Below are 6,000 nucleotides of genomic sequence, written 5' to 3'. Positions count from 1 at the left end.
TTAGGCGAGATAATATTATTCAGATACTGTATATCATGTAAGTGATATGAAGTAAGTCCCACTTCAAGTAAATATCTGATTAAAGTGTGTATGTACTATATGTATTAATATCCAGACACTATCCTTGTACTGATTTAACACAGTATTCGCACAATGAAAACATAAGAATCACATCACAGATTTACATGTGTAAACAAGTTTGTTTTTGTGCATTATTTTGCAGTGAGGCGGACGCGGAGAAAGGGGGGGGGGGGCAGAGAGAGAGCAAGGCGAAAATAAAACAGTAGAGAAACATGTAAAAATGTACAAATAATGGCATCTACATATACACTACACATAATCCAAACACTCCAGCAACAAAAAAAATTAACAAAAAGATAAAGGAGTTGGCAATGCCCCAACAAATGTAAACATTTTGGCAGGACAATGAGTGTGTAGCACGTTTTGTGTGTGTGTGTGTGTGTGTGTGTGTGTGTGCGTGTGCGTGCGTGTACATGTCCACATAGCTCTGAGGAACTCCGGCAGCCAGCCCCTGTGTTTGTCAGCTGGCTAGCGTTCTCAATATAAGCGCTCTAATTGCTTAGAAAATTACAGCTAACGATGATTGCACTTGACGCAGGTTGACATTACAGTGACACCGCAACGCCTCCCATTGCCGCTGCCGCGGCCCCTCCCCTGTCCCCAACACATAACACCCCCCTTCCCCTATCTCCATCCCCATCCCACCCATCCACCCATCTAGCCCCACCTCCCCCACCCAGGATGTTGTGCCAGCCCCCGGTGACCGGAGCCATGCCCCCGGTGACCGCCGTGTGCCCTCTGCTTGTTGAAGCTGTCGAAAGCAGAGATGTCCCAAAGTTCAATCTGCTTTAGCATCGCTTTCTGTCACCCCCCATCCGTCAGCTCAGCTGTTTGTGAACCATGATGTGTGTGTGTGTGTGTGTGTGTGTGTGTGTCTGTGTGTGTGTGTGTGTGTGTGTGTGTGTGTGTGTGTGTGTGTGTGTGTGTGTGTGTGTGTGTGTGTGTGTGTGTGTGTGTAACCATTCCTGGTTTGTTGTTGATCCTGTCTGTGTCATCATCCTTCACACATACAGACACCCATGTACAAAGATCTGCAAGCACACACACACACACACACACACACACATACACACACACATACGCACGCACGCACGCACGCACACACGCACGCGCGTACGCACACACACAGAATTATCTCTCCTTTATTATTCTTTTGTCTATTTACTGTCTATTTGTAGGTATAGATGCTTGCTTTGCAAGCATCCCACTTTACAAGTGGGATAAAACATAAAACAATTTACACATTGTTTTATCCTTTATTTAATATTTTACTCTAATCTAAACAGAAGTAAATGATTGGGCCTAAACCTTCCCCAAATCATGGTCATAGACATTTCATTGACGACAAGTGATTATTGTACTCCTATTTATTTACACGCTTAAAAGTGGCCATCTCTGAAGGTTTAGAATGTTGTTGTGTAAGCCTTGAGACAAGAGTCATACGGTAGATCGCGCAAGAGCCGGGCTCCCTCTTCATATCCGAAACATGATAATATTCTCAGTTTTCACATATGCCATGTTCGAGGCTGCGGGAGTGCACATCGACATAATGTACGCCCGCGTGCACACGTGGCATTAAGTAAATGCGTGTGCATGTGCAGTGCACGCATGTGTGCATTTAAATCTGCATGGGCCCCTGCGGGCAGGGGCATGTCACCCCTTTGTCTCGTCAGTGTTAATAGGAGCACAGCCAGCCATCCGTGGGGCTGGGACAGATCGCCACACACATGCATGCACTCTCTCTCTCTTACACACACACACACACACACACACACACACACACACACACACACACACACACACACACACACACACACACACACACACACACACGTGCATGGCCAGCCTCCTCTCTCCCCCTCTCTCTTCTACCGTGCTGCTCTTCGCACAGGGCTCTAACATCCCTGCTTATGTGGGCAGTGACCCCCTCTGGCATATCTAATTCTAATTTAATTTCAGGTCAGAAACCTGTCCCTATTTGGTGCCAGGGCCACAATGCCGCACCGTTGTAGAAACGAGTTGCCCGGCGGGGCAGTGGCAGAGTGGCAGGGAGGATCGGGGGTGACGGCTGGGATAATAAGGCACCTCACAGGGATATTACTCATCGCTAGGAGCCACTGTGTCACAGCGGGTCCCTCTAATTTTAACACGTGGAATAAACACGTATGTGATGGCAGGGTTTAAGGGTGCCCAAAGATGTGGCTTAGGTACAGACAGGTACGGCAGGCTGTGCTGCAGCTGTCACAAAGCGTACAGAAACCCTCCGTTATGTTGACCTTTTACATTACATAGCCAAGCGCAAAAGCCCTCGTGTACAGGCAGTGTGGAATTGATAGTAGGTGAGAAAGTGGAGCTTTTGTTGCAAACATGTGAAAAGTGGTATCTTTACTGCCGAAGCCGCTCCCTTTTTTTTCTCTTTTCTTAAAATTTAGAGTAGCCAATTATTTTTTTCCCCCTTTTTCTCCCCCAATTTATGTCAGTGAATCTCCATCTGCTTATACACTAAAGTATGTTGTCTACAGTAGGGCAGACTGCCTTCTGTTCTTATGAATTAAACATATTCTTTACATGTGGATGCAATTCCTTCACCCATTAACTCGTTCTTATGTTTTGTACACTGTGTAGTGGGGATAGTACATTACTGTATGTCAAATTGTAACAGCTCAACAGTAGGCTAACATGGCTTGGCACAGCATATGAGTTCAATAAATAACATTAAACAATGACACGTTCATTGAAATCTTTCTTAAACTCATAAGTATAGATGTTTCTGTTCTGATGTACCCACCACACCAGGGGCGTCAATTGGGTATGGCAGGCTATTGCAGCTGCCATACCCTGGCTCCAGGGGAGAAAAAAAGTACTTTTTTTGATAATAAATCGGGAAAATCAGGCAAAAATAAGAATTAAATAACATAACCCTAACCTAACCCGAATCCTAACCCTAAAACCGAAATAAAGTAACCAAAAACTGGAAAAAAAACTAACCCAACCCGCCCAGAACCGCACACAAATTCCGCGCGCGCGCAGCGCGCGTGCATGCTGCCATACCCTAGCTTTTGCTGAACTGACGCCACTGCACCACACCATTAACTATTGGACCTTTACTCACCATACATCATACTCATATTATTGACTCAGCAACTGACCTCTGGTGAGACTGATGAGGTAGAGGGCTTACAATTATCTCTCTAGAGAGATTACTCATTTAGTATCATAGGTCACAGACTCTGCAAGTGCTCTAAGTGAGTTGTGGTGAATACTGAATACTCTTGCATGTCTTCAATGTCCTGCAGAAACCACACTTGGTAACCGTATGGACACATGAAATAATTGGAAATTCAGTATACGATTTCCATTGTGCACATTGTGTATCTTGCAAGTTTCGCTCAGTGGAGCACATACTGTATACTGTATCTCTACCAGGCCAGATGTCCAGTGGCAGTCTATGACATCAGTCAACTATGCTGTATCTATGACTTAAGCTGGACGCATACTCTCAAGCTGATCACCTCTCACCGCGGTGGTTAACTTTGAAAACTACAACATGACGTCACTGAGCCGCGGTGATAAGTGAGTCACCGCTCACCTCAACACATCTCTCTGTTTTTACCATAGAGTTAAAAAGGTTTTTACTAACCAGAATCACCCTGCCGCCGTGATTGGTCTAGAAGTTGGATGGGCGGTCCCCTTGGTTTCACAGACACTGAACAGTGTTGAGAAACAGGGGAGACACAGAACAGAGCGCAACAGAAAGAAAATGGACATCACCCGACTATGAGCGCCTAGAATCAAAATCACCTTTTAGGTGAAAACTTTATCACCTAAAATGGTAGCATGCAGCCACCTTTATGACACCGTATTTTGGGCTAAGTTTCAGCTCAAACCCACTGCCATGGACTTCCATTTCAAATTGAAGTTAATATTTCAAAAAAGCTCGGTACTCACTGACCTACTGGCAGTGTGCACAAGATAGGCCCATTGCCCCATACAATCAAACAAACAAACAAACAAAAACAAAAAAACTGTTAAAACATAATCTCAGCCTTTGCTTTTGGCCTGGTGAAGATAAAACTTAATCCCCCAACTTCCTACCCTGTTGCCTTTAATAAAACACCATTATTTAATTGATGTTAGAAATTCACTCGTGCTCTCTCTCTCACACTCTTTGTTAGTTTTCTTTGTCAAAGAGCAGTGGGTTGTTGGCAGCAAACAAAAGTGTTTTGATATGGGTATAGGTCATTGAATAAAAGTAGTGATGTAGTGGGTATTTAGAGATAATCCTGTAAGTCACAAATTGACATAAATTGGTTCTCCTTTAAGAAGTGTCATCTCTGTTTGGATGCAGTTGTTCCTGTGAAAAAGAAGCTTGTGTTCCCATCAACGTTAGTGTAATCAGTGTCACCGCCTACAGTGATTGAATGGGGATTGGTAATAATATCAAGGTTCATTTATTCACTGTGTGGATTTTTTCACTCCAATTTAGGATTCAGTTGAAACAGGTGAACCATCCTGTAGTATGGTAGCTAGACAATATTATTGTCTGAAGGCCAATACATGCCCCTTCCGACGTTGGCAAAGACAGTCTTTCCGAACTAGTTTGGAGGTCAGGAAATCTGGGAGTGCACGAGTTCTGTGAAAAAGTTCTGAGACCGCCTGTCAGAAGTTCGGAATGATGTCAATGTGTAGTTATATCACCTCACCTCCCTTTCCAAAGAAACATTCGGATGGCCGTGATATGAAAAAGGTTGAGAACCACTGAGTTACAGGATGCATATTGTCTAGGTAAGCACAGACTACTTGTGCTACCCAACGTCCTAATACTCTTCCCTTTTTTCCCGTTCCTCTACAAACTCGCATGAGCCCTGGTTCTGGGGCTGTTTGGGGTCATGTCACAATGGCTGAGTGGCAGCCAGCCAGCCTCAGTAACGGGGGTGCTGTGAAGGAGACGGTGGAGGAGGAGGTGTTGGTGGCGCTTCTGGTTTCTAGGGATGCATGATGTGTTGTGACAGTGGGAGCCGGGGCTGGCGGGCGGTCACCACGCGGCACCATATTGCCGGGGCTCCCCGGGGATGAGGGATCAGCGTGCCATCCTTGCCAAGAAGTGCTAATAGGCGCAACACGTCTTGCTTTCGCACATTAGGGCAAGCGAAGGGTGACAGATCGGAGCTGTGATACTGCCGCCTGAAAAAAAATAAAGGGCTACACCGCCCCGTTTGCCGTGTGGCACAGGGCCGGTAATGAGAACCGCCCGGGTTGAGTGACGTGCCCGCCGATCACTGAGTTGATATGTTCGCAGCCAGACATTTCTCTGTCTTGCCCTTGTCAAAGAGCTCCGGCCTCACCCATCACCGACGTGACACTAGCTTCCATACTGTATCTGACAATAAAGTCACAGGTGTTGAAATGGTGCCAACACTCGGGAGAGAAAGACGTCTCCATTCCCACCGTAGCAAGTGAGGTCAAGTGGGGGTCTTCGGGTTATGACACCTTTGTCATACATTTTCTATTATCAGAACCCAGGTCTTGGACGTGTTCTGTCGAACTGCACACTTCACATTGGAGAAGAAGCGAGTGCCTCTGCACCCTCTGTTGCTTCCACCTAAGGGGCCATATGTTTGATTTTGGCACTTCCTCCACCACCTGCCTCCATTTATTTACCTCACAGAGGATCTAGGCCTGTGATATGTGACCCAGTGCACTGGATGGTTACTGGTGGGCAGGATGTGCATAGCACCGCTTGATCAAGCATGTTGAAAGCTCAATGTTTTGTTCAGTCCTCAGTCATCTGATTCAAATGGAGTAGGATGGGGAGTATTTGAACTTACTGTAGATGTGTGTGCATACTGTATCTGTGATTGTTATTGTAGCATGTTTGTATGTTATCCACTGTGGCTTTATGATACACCTACCATGTAT

The sequence above is a fragment of the Gymnoscopelus microlampas genome (assembly GCF_963454915.1).
Source record: "Gymnoscopelus microlampas genome assembly, chromosome: 14".
NCBI classification, from domain to species: domain Eukaryota; kingdom Metazoa; phylum Chordata; class Actinopteri; order Myctophiformes; family Myctophidae; genus Gymnoscopelus; species Gymnoscopelus microlampas.
The sequence above is the reverse complement of the archived record's forward strand: the minus strand, read 5'-3'. Positions refer to the sequence as shown.